At 44.2% G+C, this 17939-nt stretch overlaps 1 pseudogene; it reads right to left on the reverse strand.

Annotated features, from left to right (window-relative positions):
- Nucleotides 1-10270: 10270 nt before the first annotated feature.
- Nucleotides 10271-11457, reverse strand: LOC106974096 (nucleoside diphosphate kinase, mitochondrial-like; annotated as a pseudogene).
- Nucleotides 11458-17939: the final 6482 nt, after the last annotated feature.

The raw sequence follows: 17939 nt of genomic DNA on the forward strand, positions 1-17939 counted from the left end.
CTTTAAATGATATTTGTTTATTTATTTTTTTAAGATTTTTTTTTTAAATTTTTTTTAACGTTTATTTATTTTTGAGACAGAGAGAGCCAGAGCATGAATGGGGGAGGGGCAGAGAGAGAAGGAGACACAGAATCTGAAGCAAGCTCCAGGCTCTGAGCCATCAGCCCAGAGCCCGACGCGGGGCTCGAACTCACGGACCGCGAGATCGTGACCTGAGCTGAAGTCAGACGCTTAACCGACTGAGCCACCCAGGCGCCCCAAATGATATTTGTTTAAAGCAAAAATACCAGCAATGTATTGTGGTGTTTATAATATGCAAAACATATGACAATAATAACACAAAGACTGGATGAAGAAAAATGGAGGTATATTATTGTAAGATTCTTATTTCATGTGTAAAGAAAAATAATAGCACTTGAGGGAAGACTGCGATACATTAAAGATATATGCTAGCAACCCTAAGGCAGCCATCAAAATAATATAACAAAAAGTTATAGTTAATAAGCTAACACAGATGATAAAATGGAATCATTAAAATGTCCTATCAATCTAAAAGAAAGTGAAAAGAGAAAAAGGGAGTAAAGAATGGACGGGATATAGAAAAAAAAATAGCAAAATGGTAGATTTATTTATTATTTATTTTCGTTTATTTATTTAATATAATTTATTGTCAAGTTAGGTAACATACGGTGTATACAGTGTTCTCTTGGCTTCAGGAATAGATTCCCATGAAGATGGTTGATTTAAGTCCAACCATAGTAATACCCACATTAGACGTAAATAGTCTAAACAGCTCAAGCAAAAGGCAAAGATTGTCAGATTGCACAAAAAAGCAAGGTTTATCTATATGATGCCGTAAGATATGACTTTAAGTATAAAGACACAAATAGTTTATGGGGCGCCTGGATGGCTCAGTTGGTTACACATCCGATTCTTGATTTCAGCTCAGGTCATGATCTCAGGGTTTGTGAGTTTGAGCCCTGCATCCAGCTCTGCACTGACAGTGCAGAGCCTGCTTGGGATTTTCTCTCTCTTCCTCTCTCTCTCTCTGCCCCTTCCTTGCTTCTCTCTCTCTCTCTCTCAAAATAAATAATAAAAATAGGGGTGCCTTGGTGGCTTAGTTGGTTAAGCGACCGGCTCTTGGTTTCAGCTCAGGTCATGATCTCACGATTCATGGGTTCGAGCCCTGCATCAGGCTCTGTGCTGACAGCACAGTGCCTGCTTGGGATTCTCTCTCTCTCTACCCATCCCCCGCTCGCTCTCTCTGCCTCTCTTAAAATAAATGAATAAGCTTTAAGAGAAACAAAAATAAACTTAGAAAAAGACACATAGTTTGAAAGCAAAAGAATTACAAAATACATACAACGCTGACATAAATCAAAAGAACGCTGGAGTAGCTAAATTAGCATCAAAGTAGATTTCATAGTAAATAATATTATCAGATATAAAGGGAATCATTTTATAACTGTATTTTTATATATTAACAAAGAACAATTGGAAATCTAAATGTAAAAATAACATTTACAAAAGCATAAACAATGTAGCTCCTGGACTAGTATCAAATATGCAATATTAATGGATAAATCTAACAAAAGATGTGTAAGATCTGTGCACCAAAAATGTCAAAATTTGTTAAAATAGAGAGGCACCTGTGTGGCTCAGTCAATTGAGCGGCTGACATCGGCTCAGGTCATGACCTCGCATTTCGTGGGTTCAAGCCCCACATTGGGCTTTTTCCTGTCAGCCTGTCAGCACAGAGCCCCCTTCAGATCCTCTGTCCCCCTCTCTCTGCCCCTCTCCCACTTACGCTCTCTCAAAAAGAAATAAACATTAAAATAAATTAGAGAAGTTCTGACTTCTCCTTCCTTAGGTGTGAGCTGCACATAGTGACTTCCTTCCAAAGTGCACAGTATAGGGACACCTAGCTGGCTTGGTTGGTAGAACATGTGACTCTTGATCTCAGGATCATGAGTTCGAATCCTACATTGGGGTAGGGTTTACTTAAAAAAAAATGCTAACAAAATTCTAAACAAAAACAAAGTGTACAGTATGGAAAGACGGAAAAAAGGGGGTAACTTGACAGTGAAGAAACCTGACAAATCCATCTTAGCCAGAAAATCAAGGCCAACATCAACAGTCATAAATCATGTTGACATATGTACATTTGATGTGATGTGATAAAACTGACACTTTACGTTTGTGGTTTTCCTCCTAATAACCCATTTCCCCAGTCTTCATGAGAAAAACATCAGAAAAATTCCAACACGGGGGTATCCTCCAAAATATTGGCCAATACTTATCAAAAACACAGAATATTGGAGAAATTGTCATACCCAAGAGGGATCTAAAGAGACACGACAACCAAATATAATGAGATAGCTTGGATATGATCCCAGAACAGAAAAAGGACATTAGGGAAAAACTAAGAATTCCTAAATAAACCACAGACTGGAGCTAATAACGTTATATTAATATTGGTCCATCAATTGTAATCATACTACTGTAAGACGTTAACAGTAGAGGAAACTGGGCACACAATATATGGGGATCTCTGTACTAGCTTCTCAGTTCTCTTGTACGACGTTCTAAAAATTAAAGTCTATTTTAAAAAATTAAAGAATGTCTAAATTAATGGAGAAACTTACCATGTTCATGGATGAGAAGACTCCATTTTGTTAAGATGTCAGTTTTCCCCAAACTGATCTATAGCAGGGATAGGCAAACCATAGCCCATAGGCCAAATCCAGCCCACCACCTGTTTTTATAAATAGCATTTTATTGGAACACAGCCACACTCCTATGCTTCTGCGTTGGCTATGGCTGCTTTCATGCTACAATGGCAGAGCTGACTCATTGCAACAGAGACTGGATGGTCTAAAACATTTACCATTTGGCTCTCTACAGAGAAACTTTGTTGATCCCTTGATCTGCTGCAATCCCTATTAAAATCCCAGGAGGCTGTTTCATAGAAATCAACAAGCTGCTTCTAAAGTTCATATGAAAATGCAAAAGACTAAAAGGAGCAAAACCAACTTTTTAAAAAAAGAACAAAGTTGGAGGACGAACACTATCTGACTTCAAGACTCATTATAAAGCTACAGCAATCAAGACAATATGGTATTGTGTAAAGATAGATAAATAGGTCAGTGGAAAGGAATAGAGGGTTCAGAAATAGACTCATACATACATAATCAAGTATTTTCCACAAAAATGCAAAAGCAATTCAGTGGAAAAAGCATAATCTTTTCAACGAATGGTGCCAGAGCAATTGGATATCTGTATGAAGTAAAAAAAAAAAAAAAAAGAAAAAGAAAAAAAAAAGGAATTTAGATCTATACCTTGCTTGCACCATCTAAAAAATTAATTCAAAATGGATCCCAGACCTATATGTTAAACCTAAAACTATAGAACTTCTAGAAGAAAGCACAGGAGAAATCTTTGTGACCTTTGGTTAGGCAAAGATTACTTAGATCTGATACCAAAAAGACAATCCACATATACACAGGAATTGATAAACTGGGCCCTCATCAAATTAAGAACCTCTGCTCTTCAGAAAATACTGTCAAAAGGATGAAAGGAAAACCAAACATGGGCGAAAAATGTTTTCCAAACAATATCTGATAAAAGACTTGAATCCAGAATATATCAAAACTCTCAAAACTAAATCATAAAACAGGCAAGCCAATAGAAAATGAGCAAAAAGTTTGAACAGGCTCATCACCAAAGAAGATATACTGATTGTAAATAAGCACAGGAATACAAGCTCACTCTCATTAGTCACCAGGAAATGTAAACCAACACCACAGTGAGATACCGCCTCGCATTTCTTAGAATGCCTAAAATTAACAAGGCTGACCACACCAAATGTTGATGAGGACGTGGAGCAACTGGAGTTTTCCTTCACTGCATTTGGTGGGAATGTAGGTACTACAAACTCTTGGGGGGAAAGTTTGGCAGTTTCTTATGATGTTGAATACAAACCTCCTATTTGACCTAGCTGTTTGTTCCACCCCTAGGTAGTGACCTGAGAGAAATGAAAGCCTGTGTCCACACAAAGACGTATACACGAATGTTTAACGCATCTTTGTTTGTAATAGCCAAGAACTGGAAACAATACAAAGACCCATCAATTGGTGAATGGATAAACAATTAATGTTTAACTGCACAATAAAATACCATTCAGAAACAAACCAAACAGGAACTAGTGATACATCAAGCAGTATAGACAAACCTCAAAATCATTATGCTAAATAAGGAAAGACACATTTAAAAATAAGAGTGCCTACTGTATAACTCTACTTATATAAAGTTCTAGAAGAGGCAGACTAGATTTCTCTGGGGCTTGGGGTCTGAGGAGGGGCAAGAGGGAGGAATTCCAAATGGACATGAGGAAACGACTGTGGGCAATGGACAGGTTCACTGTCTTCATCGTGGTGATGATTTCACAAGTGTAGACATACGTCATAATTTATCAATGGTATACTTCAAATAGAGGTAGCTCATCATATGGTCAGTTATACCTCAATAAAGATACTAAAAGTAAAAAACAAATTAAAAATACACACAGGATTACAAAAGAGCCCAATTATATTGAAATACAGCTATCAAAATATTTTTAAAAAACAAATTTGTGATGTAATTACTTAAGTGCTTCTTTATTAAGGCAAGTCTAAGAACTTTTGTGATTTAGAATTAATGATGAATATAAATGATATTTCAAGGTTTCCAACCATCATAATATTACATAAAAATATCTGTGATTGGGGCTCCTGGGTGGCTCAGTCAGTTGAGCATCTGACTCCGGCTCAGGTGACGATCTTGCAGTTTGTGAGTTCGAGCCCCACATTGAGCTTGTTGCTGTCCGTGCAGAGCCTGCTTTAACATCCTCTATTCCCCTCTCTCTGCCCCTCCCCCACTTGCACAGGCACACACGCACTCGCTCGCTGTCTCAAAAAAGGGGTGCCTGGGTGGCTCAGTCGGTTAAGCGTCCCACTTCAGCTCAGGTCACCATCTCGCCATCTGTGAGTTCGAGCCCCGCATTGGGCTCTGGGCTGATGGCTCAGAGCCTGGAGCCTGCTTCCGATTCTGTGTCTCCCTCTCTCTCTCTGCCCCTCCCCCGTTCATGCTCTGTCTCTCTCTGTCTCAAAAATAAATAAACATTAAAAAAAACTTGTTTTAAATAATAAACATTGTAAAAAAATCTGTGATTTCACAGACGCCAACACTAAGGAAGCAAAGACAAGAAATAGAGAGAGAAACTGAGTCTCATTCACAGCATCATCACGGGAGCAGGCTTCCTGGGAGAGGTGAAGTTTTATTGTTATGCCTTGTCCCTTGTTGTCTAGTTTTGGTTTGGGGATCAAGGCCAGCCTCATAAAGTAGATTAGTGGCTCCTCGACCTTTATTATATTATATAAGTTTGCTTACATAGTATGGGAAATACAGAGGTGCCTGGGTGGCTCAGTTTGTTAAGTATCCAATTCTTGATTTCAGTTCAGGTCATGAACTCACAGTCACGAGCTCAAGCCTGGAGTCAGGCTCTGCACTGACAGCCTGGAGCCTGCTTGAGATTCTCTCCCTCTTTCTCTGCCCCTCCCCACCAAATAAATAAATAAACATATAAAAAATAATAATACTAATATGGGAAATACATGTGGGCCTACCAGTTGTTTGGAGGATTACAGATTTTTGGTTTTATAAACTATATTTTATTATTATTCCCATATTACAAGTAATATGGGCTTGTAACGCATGACATAATCGAGAATGTTTCACTATAAGGTTAATAATTGTTTTTAAAAAAGGTCACAGTTGCAGCTATGACTATTAGTTTGTTGCCCACATTGGGAATAGGAGGAAATGCTGAATTTCAGTGAGAGCTCAGTAAAAATAAAGATGCAAGGTATTCCTCGAAGTTCACAAACCCCTGAGTTATGTCCACATCAGGAACCCTCGGAGAGCCGTTGGGATCAACCTGGGGTAAGAGACTCAGTTCGGAGTGCAGAGCTATGTCTCCAAAATGGCACTCACCTGCTTCCTCTTCCTTTCTTCAGTAGGGTTGACGGCCCCAGGGTATTATAATAAGAATATTAGTAATAATAAAGGCCTGAGCCTTTGCACATGGGATGTGCGCATTCCACCTCCTTGACTTGCTCTCCAGAACAGATCTCAATCCTTTGGTTTCCTCCTAACAGCCATTCCTGTGACAGAGGAAACAGTCCCTTAACAAAAGTCACCTCCAGCAGCTTCCAGAGAAAGCGAGCTTGAGTCCATAGTGAGGGCACTTTCTCTTGAGGAAATTAAGTAGAGCAGGGTTAAATAGAGCCTGGAGTTGTCAAGGGCCCCTGGGCTCAGGTATGGAGAAAATAGTCCCCTTTGTTTCCAACACCTTCTATGCGCGGTGATCATAGGACTCGGCCCTCCTGAGTCCTTTGTCTCTGAAGGAGTCAGGTCTTTCCTGTTAAGCTCCCAGTGGGAGCCTCTAACTTTGGAGTGTAGAACACAGTTGACGCAGTCTTCTCCCAGTACTGCTCATACAGTGCTGCTCATACAAGCCCTAGTTCCCTTTAAATGCCTGTATTTGTCCTGCAGCAGGGATTGGGCTGCTTCTCTGACCCACTCATGGTCAGGCCTCGCACTGGCCTGTGATCTTCCTCCAGGCTCCTTCTGTTTGCTCCTGTGGTCTTGCGCCCCTCGGCTGCCAGGTCTTGTAAAGGTTCCTTTCTGCCTCTGGCCTGGTCAACACAGAAGCTTACCTCGCTGTCCCACCCTCAAGTCAAAAACATACACCAATGCCATCGGAGATTCTTGGTACATTTTCATGTTTGTTTGTTTGTTTGTTTATCTTTATTCAACTTTTAACCATCGCCAATGGGCACAAACATTGTTTAAAAGTAATCTCTACCCTCAACGGGGGGGGGGGGGGGGCTTGAACTCACCACCCCAAGATCAACGGTGGCACACTTTACGGACTGACCCAGCCAGGTGCCCCATTTTCATGTGTAACGTGTTCTCAGAAAACTCTCTCTTTTCTTTCCTTACTTTTAAAAACTACATTAAGGGTTAAGAACCTACATTTGCATTTCAATTCTGTGGCTCTGACCCCCTACCCTTGTAATCCTCCCTCTATTTAGGAAAGGGCTATCTGCCACCCAGGTAGAGCTCTTTGGCTAAGGGAGTCGTAAGTAGGAAGGCATCATCCAGACTATCTCAGCCTTCACTGGAGGGATTGGGGAGTGGCTGGTGGAGGAAACTAGAGGGAATATAGAGCAGGAAAATGGAAGAGGAGGCACCCTTCTCCCACAATGTCTAGACCCCATCTCTTGCAGAAGTTTTGGTCAGCTCGTCTGGGACAAGAGCCATCAATGTTGGTGGTCAATTTTGGAGTCTGGGGCTCCCTGGGGTGGGTGGGGTGTTCAAATTTGAGGTGGCCAGGGGCTAGGAAGAACCAGATAATGAGCCCTAAGCCCCAAAGAGAGTCCTAAAATCTAAGGAGCCCAAGATACAAGGATAGTAGGTCGGGTTTGTTTATGTTCTGGAACAGCACCAAAAAGTCTCCAAAGGACGGACACTGGAATTGAGGTGGAGGTTGCTATTTCCTAACTGACCACCTTCCCGAGCCTAAGAAGTAGTAGTTGGGTGTTAGTTATGTGATTGACGATTGATGGGAAGAACTAGTGAGGCCAGCAAAGCAGAATAGTTACGATACAATCAGGTCATCGTTTATCACTTCTGTTACTGACATTTCAGCCGTCCCAAGCATTTTCGAGCCACTCCAAGCGACTGGACAACGGATCTTTGCTGCCACCGAGTTGGCTGGAATACAGGCTCTTACTTGGCACAGGGACCTACAACTCACAAATGATCCAGGTTTCAGGCTCTCTCTTTGAACCTTCAGCTGGAGCTGCTGCAAAGGATTACCGCTCGTGAACATGCTCGTCCTCTTCCTGCCCAGACTGGAGCACAAGCCTTACAGGCAAATCTAAGTGGACTTTGCCCCTAAAGGGAATCTATGGAGACACAGTGGGTGGAGGCAGGAGACATAGGTGGATGTGGACAGACCACACGCTAGGAGCTCTGAGCAAATTACCTCCATGCCCAGCTCAAGGTTTAAGTTCTTAGTATTAAACACAATGCCTTGGCACATGGCAATATACTTAGAAATTCCGTATTGGATGGAAAGAAACTATCTAATGATGATATTAACAAATGTGAACACAGATTCTGGAATATTATGAAGCTGGGAAATAATTTTTGAATTAATTGGACTGTACATATGATAGACAAAGAAATAGGTCCAGTAACTCTGAATGTGAAAAATCAAATGGAAAGGTAACATAGGAAGATATATGTTATTTATTTATTTATTTATTTATTTATTTATTTAAATTATTTTTTAATATTTATTTTTTAATGTTTATTTTTTTGATGTTTATTTCTGAGAGAGAGAGAGAGAGAGACAAAGACAGAGCATGAGCAGGGCAGGGGCAGAGACACAGGGAGACACAGAATCTGAATTAGGCTCCAGGCTCTGAGCTGTCAGCACAGAGCCTGACATGGGGCTTAAACTCACAAACGATGAGAACACGACCTGAGCTGAAGTCGGATGCTCACCCAACTGAGCCACCCAGGCGCCTCTAGGAAGATATCTTTATGACCTCCCTTGGGGGTCAAGATGTCTTACACAGCACACACAAAAGTAATCTCATATAGGTTAAAAGTTTCTGTTCATCCAAACTTACCATTATGAGAGTGCAAAACAAGCCACAGAGAGGGAGAAGATATTTACAAAACCTATGTCTGACAAAGGTCTTATATCTAGAATATGTAAAGAATTCTTACAAATCAATAAGAAAAAGACACACCATTTTTTAAAATGGGCAATAGACTTCAATAAGCATCTTATGACAGTAAGCATGTGAAAAGATGCCCCAAATCATTAGTTATTAGGGAAATACAAATTAACACCACAATGAGGTACCACTTTGCCCTTACCATAAAAGGGAGGAAATGGACAATACCAGGTGATGAAAATGGATCTCTCTGTGCATTCTTGAATGAATCGGTTCAACAACTTTGGAGAAATTTGGTACTAGCTATTAAAGCTGAACCCATGTAGACCCTGATGTTACAGAAATGTTACCCCTAGGTGTATACCCAATAGAGAGGCATTCATATATATATATATAATTTTTTAAATTTTTTTTAACATTTATTCATTTTTGAGAGACAGAGACAGAGCATGAGCAGGGAAGGGGCAGAAAGAGAGAGAGGGAGACACAGAAGCTGAAGCAGGCTCCAGTCTCTGAGCTGTCAGCACAAAGCCTGACACAGGACTCAAACTCATGAACTGTGAGATCGTGACCTGAGCCGAAGTTGGACGTTCAACCGACTGAGCCACCCAGGCTCCTGAGAAGCATTCATATATTAACAAAAAACACCATGTACAAGAATATTTATAGTAGCCATCCTTGTCCTGGCTGAAAATAACCTAGAAGTTCATAGTCATTGTATATGTATATGTATATGTATGTGTATATGTATGTGTATGTGTATATGTATATGTATATGTATATATTTACAATATACAATGAATAAACTTTTACTGATTATGTATTATAAATTTGTTTGCCATTGTGTATAGTAAATACTGTACATTAATGAAAAATAATTGCTGTTACATTGTTGTGTGTGTGTGTGTGTGTGTGTGTGTGTGTGTGTGTGTATGAAAGGGTAAGCTTTATTTCTGCTCTCAAACTCTTACAACTTTGGGTAAAGTCCTCATCCCTGCCTCAGAGATGGCACAAACTGTAATAAGCAATCCACCCCCATGAAGAACACAGTGAATTTTCTTAAAGTCTTTTTTTAAATGTTTATTTGAGAGTGAGAGAGATAGAGCAGGGGAGGGGCAGAGAGAGAGGGGGACAGGATCCCTGCATGGACAGCAGAGAGCCCGATGTGGGGCTCGAACACACAAACCGTAAGATCGTGACCTGAGCTAAAGTCAGAGGCTTAGCCGACTGAGCCACCCAGGCACCCCACACAGTAAATTTTAATGCCCCCCCTTTGGGGGAGGGAAGGTCATACTACACACTTTTGGAGACACCCCAAAGGTTGCCTGGCAGTTTTGTACAGAAAGGATTTGGTCTCATCTGAAGTGGCTTGGGATATTAAAAGTCACTTGAAGTTGGTGGCTCAACCCCTCTGGGCTGGGGTGGACAGGGAAGTGGTCTGGGACAGATGGGCAGACCTTGGGCGTGGGCTCAAGTTCTTATGAACAGAAGTAGTTGATCCTGGGGGGCTGCTGGGGTGGCTGAGGGCAGCCCGAGTGCTCAGGCTGGGTAGAGGCTGCTCTAGTGGCCTTTGTCTGCCCAGTCCGCCAGCTCAGTGCTCTGGAACCACAGCTGGGTCTCCCTCTGGGCACCTTTCATGGAGTCGCTGGCCTGGATGATGTGTCTGCTGATGTGGATGCTGAAGTCCCCACCTCCTCCGTGGTGTTGGGGGAAGTCTCAGCTGAGTCCATGTGTCCTGTCATGGCCCTTGAAGAGCAGACCCCTTTGGGGTCTTCCCAGACCATGACCGCCATGGGGCCAGAGCTCCTATAGCTGATGAGGGCTGGGTAGAAGGGCTTCTTCTGCAGGTCATGGCAGTGCTGGGCAAAGTCTCTGTCTGGTTGCCTGAAGCACCTTCATCCCCACCAGCTTGAAGGTCCTCCTCTCAAAGCGCCGGATCACATCCCCAATGAGCCACCACTGCACCCCTGTGGCTTCACCGCCACCAAGGTCCGCTCGCTCCCGGGTCCAGGAGGACCCCTGGAGATGGAGTGTGTGAGTGGGCTTGGACCCGTGACTCGCGGGCCATGCAGCAGCCCCCACAGGATGGCGTGCCCCAAGAGGCCGCCTGTGTCCGCCCACCCGAGGGCCTCTGGCTGAGGGCCCAATGCTGCCGCTACACTGTTGAATTTCATGCACATGTTAAACAATAGAAGCCTGAACCAAAAGACCGAGCACTCTAGGATTCCATTTCTATGAACGGCAAAACTAATCTAGAATCGTAAGTCAAACTACTGGTTGCTTTTGAGGTGGGATTGCCAGATAAAATACAGCCCACCCGGTAAGATTTGAATTCCAGCTTTAGGCTAATGTCTTACTGTAAGCACGTCCAAGGCACTATTTTTATTTGCTAAATCTGGCAACCCTACTTTGCGGGGACATTGACTTGGAGGGCGCAGGAGGATGGCTTCTGCGGTTTTGATAATATCCTATTATCCTAATGTGGATGGTAGTTACCTGGGTGTGTCTATTAGCAAGAATTCAGCGAGGGGAGTGTTCGCGGCTTGTGTACTTTACGAATGTTCTCCTTCCACAAAAAAGTTTAAAAAGTTTTGATAGAATGATAAAAGAAGAGCCAGGAGTCCTGGGTTCAAATGGTAGCCTTTTGGGTTCAGTTTGTCCAAGTCTCAGTTTCTTCATCTGTTAAGCAGAAATCATTTTAACAAGAGCTATCCTACTAACTTCATGTTAGGCAGGGAGGAAATGGGGGTGCAGAGAGGCGCAACACCTTGTTGAGGGCAACCCAGCTGGTGAGTGGCACTGACGGGTATACGCCCATCATTCTAGAACCCACGTGCTGCGCCTCCTCATTCTCCCGCTTGCCTCTTGGAAAGTGCTCCTAAAACTGTAAAAGGCTCGCCAAACATCAGACCTGACTTATAATTACTCAGGGCAGGAAATTTTAGTAAGTTCAGAGTGCGGTTGGTCGTTGAACAACACCGCTTGGAGCTGCGCGGGTCCACTTATACATGGATGTTCTTACAGTGCAGGAGTGTAAATGTATCTTTTCTTCCTTATTGCTTTCCTAATAACTTCTTTTCTCTAGCCTACTTTACGGTAAGAACACAGTATATAATACACAGAGCATACACAGTATGTGTTAATTGACTGTTGATGTTATCAGTAAGGCTTCTGGTCAACAGCAGGCTATTAGTAATTGATTTGGGGGGAGTCAAAAGTTAAACATGCATCATCTATTGTGTGTGTGTAAGGAGGTCAGCGCCCCTTACCCCCTGTCCCCCCGCCCCCCGGCGTTGTTCCAGGTCCAAGTGTATTTGCAAAATTTTAAAAGTGTGAGTGCATTTCCCAGGTGCTAGCTTTCCCAAAGCTAGCTTCGGATTCTCAAAGGGGTCTCTGACACCCTCCCCTAAGAAGCGCAAGAGCCAGAAGAGCCCCTGATCTAAAGGGGATGCTCCAGTCCAGAGTAACCCGTAACAGCCTTGACTGGACCGAACCCCACAAGGGTTCTCTTCTTCCCATTTGACTTGCCTTTTTTTCTTTCCTCTTTAGCCCTAGGCAAACCACTTCTCCGGGCGGGGGTGGGGGGGGGCACCTCTCAGTGGCCTCCCACCTGAAAGCAGAGGCCTGGGGAGGGAGGGTGGCGGGCTTCCTTCACCAGGAGCAGCGCTCTTGCTTAATTAGTGTTTATGAAGGGCTGCGTGTTATTAAATTACTAGACACTGGAGACCAGGCCTTGGGGGTTTTCGAAATCTGTCTTGCTGCCCTCCCTAACTGGGTGGGAGGGATTTGCTTCGAGGGACAGAGGGAGGACGGTGGTTGGGGACACTCTTATGGTGGGGCTGCCCCCTCCCGATGGACAGCACCACTAAGAGATCCAAAAGACCCTTTGCCGCAATTTTCCAGCCTGTCTTTGGTTTGAGAGCCACCATTCCAGATGTGTTTGTTTTGAGTTCAGGCACTTTTCCTTTGTATAATCCAGCCACCCTGGAGAGGTGTAACTAGGAAGGATAGAATAACAGCGGTAGAGCTAAGGTGCACTGAGCCCTCTCACGGCGCCATGCTTGTGCCGAATCTGGGTATTCGATCTACCATCTGGACGCGGGAGGCGAGTAACAAAGTCGGCCGTGATTGAAGATCTCTATGATCAAGGCAAGTTGACATGCTATTTCATGGAATTCTAATGATGACACTCAGACATAGGTCTCATGTCCCCACTTTATATGAGCAAAGAGAGTTAGAATGATTTTTGGATGGACCTCAGGGCACACATTCAGACATGACAGAGTCAAGATGTGAGCTCTTCCGGTGAGACCGAGATGCCTTCTTGTGCGGGGCATAGGTTCTCAGCAGGGAGTGGAAGTGTCCCGATTTAAAGAAACTCCCTAGGCCATTCTGAGACAGCCCCTGGTTGACAGGGGGAAGGGGGACATGGTCAGAGGACTAAGTGACTTACTATCAGGAATGGGGTTATTGGGGCGCCTGGGCGGCGCAGTCGGTTAAGCCTCCGACTTCAGCTCAGGTCACGATCTCGCGGTCCGCGAGTTCGAGCCCCGCGTCGGGCTCTGGGCTGACGGCTCAGAGCCTGGAGCCTGCTTCCGGTTCTGCGTCTCCCTCTCTCTCTGCCCCTCCCCCGTTCATGCTCTGTCTCTCTCTGTCCCAAAAGTAAATAAACGTTGAAAAAAAAAAAAAAAAAAAAAAAAAAAAAAGGAATGGGGTTATCATGTGCCTTCCAAAGAGGGGGGTTTCGGTGTAGAGCAGCAGGGGTGATTTTGCTCCATACCCCCCCCCGGCCTCCAGGGGACATATGACAATTCCTAGAGGTCTTTTTGTTTTTGTTTTTACTGTTACAACTGAGGGCGCAGTGTCAATGTCAGCTAGTGGGTAGAGACCAGAGATGCTGCTCAATGCCCAACAACATCCAGGACAACCCTGCACAACAAAGACTCACTCAGTCCAAAATGTCAATGGCACCCAGGCTGACAGACCTGGTGCTGTTTAGGGACTGGGAATGTAAGGAATAGGATAAGTTGAGGGGAGAGCCCTGGGCATCCCACAAGCATGGTGGGGGGAGGGGGGCGGGGAGAGGTGGGCCTTGAGGACAAATACTATCCAATTCACAGTGTCGCTGAGGGCTGGGTGTGAGTTTTACTTCAAAGGAAATTATCTTTTTGCCAAGCTCCTCTTTTTACCCCTGATATATCGCAGAAAACTCGTGAGGGTGATTCCGTTGTTGGGTTGGCCCAGGAACCAGTAGCAAAAAAAGACCTCTACCTGGAATCAGGAAACTTGAATCCCAGTCTCAGCCTGGCTACCCTCAGCCATGTGATGCTCGGCCTGCCTGGATCTCTTGGACCCTCAGTTTCCTTACCTGTAAAATGGGTAATTACACTTGCCCTCTACTTCACACGGTGCTGTGAACAGCAAGTAAATGTATGAGAAAAGGTTTAATAGACAGACGATCGCCTTTCACACACAAAGGATGCCACCGTGAAACCTGCAGGCAGGTCACTGGGCACATTTAGGGTGGATGGGGCTTATTAGTAATTTTCAAATTAAAGGCATGACATGGGATCCTTTGCCACTGATGTGCTTTGAAATTCAAGTCTGAGGGCGTATTTGACAGAGGCTCAAAGTTATGTATTGGATGCAATGTCAGCAACAAGTACCTCGAAACGTCCCCACAGTTGGAATGGATACAAGAGAGGAGAAAGTCAAAGGATTCATTTTTGAAAAGAGAAAAAAAGCATTATCTTCCTTTACGATTGTGCAAATAACCCGTACCCAGGTGTTAATCCCGAACAGAACCAGATAGTATAAAAAAGCGGAAAAATGAAAGTCAAAATTTCTTCGTTGACATTTTGGGGCACATCCTTTCAAGTATTTTTAATGAACAATTTCCCTTTTAAAAAAAAGAACTCTATAATACATGCTGTTTTGTAGCCGGCAAAAATAAATAAAATAAAATAAAATAAGATAAAATAAAATAAAATAAAACAAAACATGAACAGCGGCCAGATGATCACATTAGAAAGACGCTTCTCCTAAGGAAGGGGAGGCATGGTTCCTTCAAAGAAGAAAAAGCTGAAAGACAATGGTAGCCGATCTTTCCCTAAGAAATGCCCCATCTGGTTTCTAGAGTCATCACCTTGCCTGTTGGGGATGGAGGTGGGTGGCAGGGCCTGGAAGAGCTAGGAGGGTCTCACAGGCATAGTAGACACCATCATTCACATGGCCTCCTGCCCCCCCCCGCCCCCCCCCCCCCCCCCCCCCCCCCCGCCATGAACCCTGGCAGGAGGGGGAAGGGAGAGTGGGCGGGGCCTCTGCGGATTCTTCCCTGCCCAGGACTGAGGTTTCTCCAGGAGCAGAGCCCTTGGCTGGGTAGAGGGAAGGAATGTTTACGCCTGTGCCGTGACAGACATCAAGGACCTGGACTGTCGCTAGAAAGCGTGGCAGAGTCAGTGTCTGGGTACACACGCATGGAGAAAGGCCACCTTTCCGAGCGAGGGGGTTCTGGGAGGGGTCCTTGTGCTTCTTACGGGGTTTTGAGGTCATTATAACCTCTCACTCTTGGCATCCTGGAACCTTTAAGAAATAACGATTAATGCCTCCCGCTCTAGGTATTTACAGTGTGCCCTCAGGCTACCAAGAAACGGAGTCGGCTGCGGATGACAGTCAACCGGAAGCCTCCCTCCTGGCCCAACCCGGTGCTGCAGGCTGTTGTCTACACTGGGACCCGAACTCACTCCGGACGCCGGAACTCATCATGTATCCTTCTTCCTTTTTTCCCCCCTGTTCAAATGAAGGTTTCGTTAGGAAATAGAATCCACAAATATCTTTGGAATTTGCAGAAACAACTGGGGTTTTTTGCAATCCAGTCCAGTCTCAAGTGATTCGTGCGACATAGATTTAGTCCTTCCTCAAGGACAGACTAGGGCTCAAAGCTGGTGTGGATTCCTGGGGGGAAACCAAGCCTAAAATCTTCACACTCTCGACCTGGACGTCTCCTTCGATCCTTCACCTCCTTTATCCCGTGATGCTTTTGGCCAGAAGCAGGTGTTATCAGCCCACACTTAGATAAATTACAAGGGGAACAATGGCATTGTCCTCTCCTGAAATTTCACCTGCTCTGTCCCTTGAACAGACGTAAACCACCTTGTGAGACCGCTCCATGCTGGCTGACATTGTCTTTGCCTCAGTTTAAAGTGCCCGTGTTTTTGTGGAGGGTGCTTGGATATCCATGACATTTCTGAACATAACAATGAGTTTGGGCCAGTGAGGATGCTTTGTAAGAAAGGATGGGGTCACTGAAGCTATTTTTAAAAAAAGAGAAAGAAAAGAAAACCTCAGGCATTTTAATATGTTAAATACAGACCCAATTATTAATTCTAAAGACTTCCACAAATCAACCTAGATGAAACTTTTTTCACCTTTTTCTGCCTTTTCCCCCCTTCTCAGAAACACTTAGACCTACCCTATGGCAATGACTGTCGGGAAGTCTCTATCCTGTATATCAGGGTAGCACAAATAATTCAGCATATAGCAGCCCAGTTCCTGTAGCCTGGCATTAGGATAAGTATATCTTAAGAAAGTTCTTATGCAGACTTGGCTTCAGGCAATAAAACGTCATAGACGTATAACTGTAGCAAGCGAAATTTCTAGGGAGCAAATTAGGCTGAAAACATTTTCTCGAGACGGCTAGAAAGGAATCATACACCACCCCAAAATAAGGCAAGTTATGCAGTAAATGTTTCATTTATTGGCCTTCTTCCATTACTATTAGGGTTAAAAGACATCTTGTCAATAAGAAAGGTGTATTTATGGAGGACTGATGTCTTTCGCAAGGCGGCTCCTGTCATAAGTACCTATAGCAGTAGTGATCAGCTTATGAAGGCAGATGATGAAACTCTGTGCAAATGCATACATCTCCCCATTAACCCTTGGATCATCAGGCATTATTGTCACTTTATTACCCGGACCTGTCATTAGCCGAAGCAAGGTGATCAAGCCAGGCACTTCAGAAAAATGCCAGAACAGAACAGTGTTCCTCAGGGGTTCAGGAAGAGGGTATATATGCCTTTCCGTGTCCCTGGACAGCGCCACTGGGGAGAAGTAAAAGGATGCCTGTGAAGTGAGCCTTTTTTTGCCTACCCCTTCCTCCTGCTAAAATGGAAAACTCTTAGAGGTGTCCAATTTTTAGTGTGCCTATGTTGGCTAAGGGAGTAGCTTTCCTCAAGGTCCAAATAAGGAACCATCACCCACGCAGAACAAAAAGCAAACAGAAAATCTCACAGTGGAAGCAGGACTTTGGCTTCAAAACATTTCCCCATTTTATAGCTTCCTTATGTTTTCAGATTTCTTTTTTTGGCTTCCCTCGGTCAGCACCCTCCCTGCACAGATAAGTCCAACACAGTGGGTTGGATCATCCATCTTGGAGCCTGAATCTTTAGGGAAAAATCACACGGCACACGTATGCCCACACGCATACGTGTGCAGGTCACTGTGGAGTGTCATTTAGTGGAATGTTGAGGAACCACTGGGGGAGCTGAGTATGCTTGACCACACGTATTCTTTACTTCTGGCGAATCGGAGCAGGCCATCCTTGTTTTTCCTAAATTCCAAAGCCAAACTTCCAAGGCGCTTTGTCGTCTTTGCTTGTGTGCTGCTGCACCTCTTAGCGTAACCGGGGTCTGGGCTGAAAGCATGGAATCATGGGCCCTCTGAATGGTAAAAAAGGACCTAGGAAAATACCCAGTCCGACGACCTCACCCGACAGGTGACAGGTGGAGGACACAGGTGACGCTTGGCCTATTTCTGCCATCCCCATTAAGCACATTCTCATTTTTCAGAGGGCAACTACCACTCTACCATGGCTCCCCCATAAGGAACCAACACCTGAAGAACGATTTATATCGACTGGAAACTTCCTTTTCACATTCCTCAATAGGGATGAACAAGGAAGTATCCCTGGGAAAGGTGACCTGTTCACTTAGTTTTCGAAGTAAAATGCAGATTCTAGTATCAACACATGTCCACAGGGATTGAATAGAGCGACAGCCGAAAGGGGAGAAGAAAACAGAGAGGTGAAGAAGCAGAAAGGCAGTGGATGAGGAGGAGAGGCAGGAAGACAGAGAGGCTGAGACACAGTCT

The sequence above is a fragment of the Acinonyx jubatus genome, chromosome D2 (genome assembly GCF_027475565.1).
Source record: "Acinonyx jubatus isolate Ajub_Pintada_27869175 chromosome D2, VMU_Ajub_asm_v1.0, whole genome shotgun sequence".
NCBI classification, from domain to species: domain Eukaryota; kingdom Metazoa; phylum Chordata; class Mammalia; order Carnivora; family Felidae; genus Acinonyx; species Acinonyx jubatus.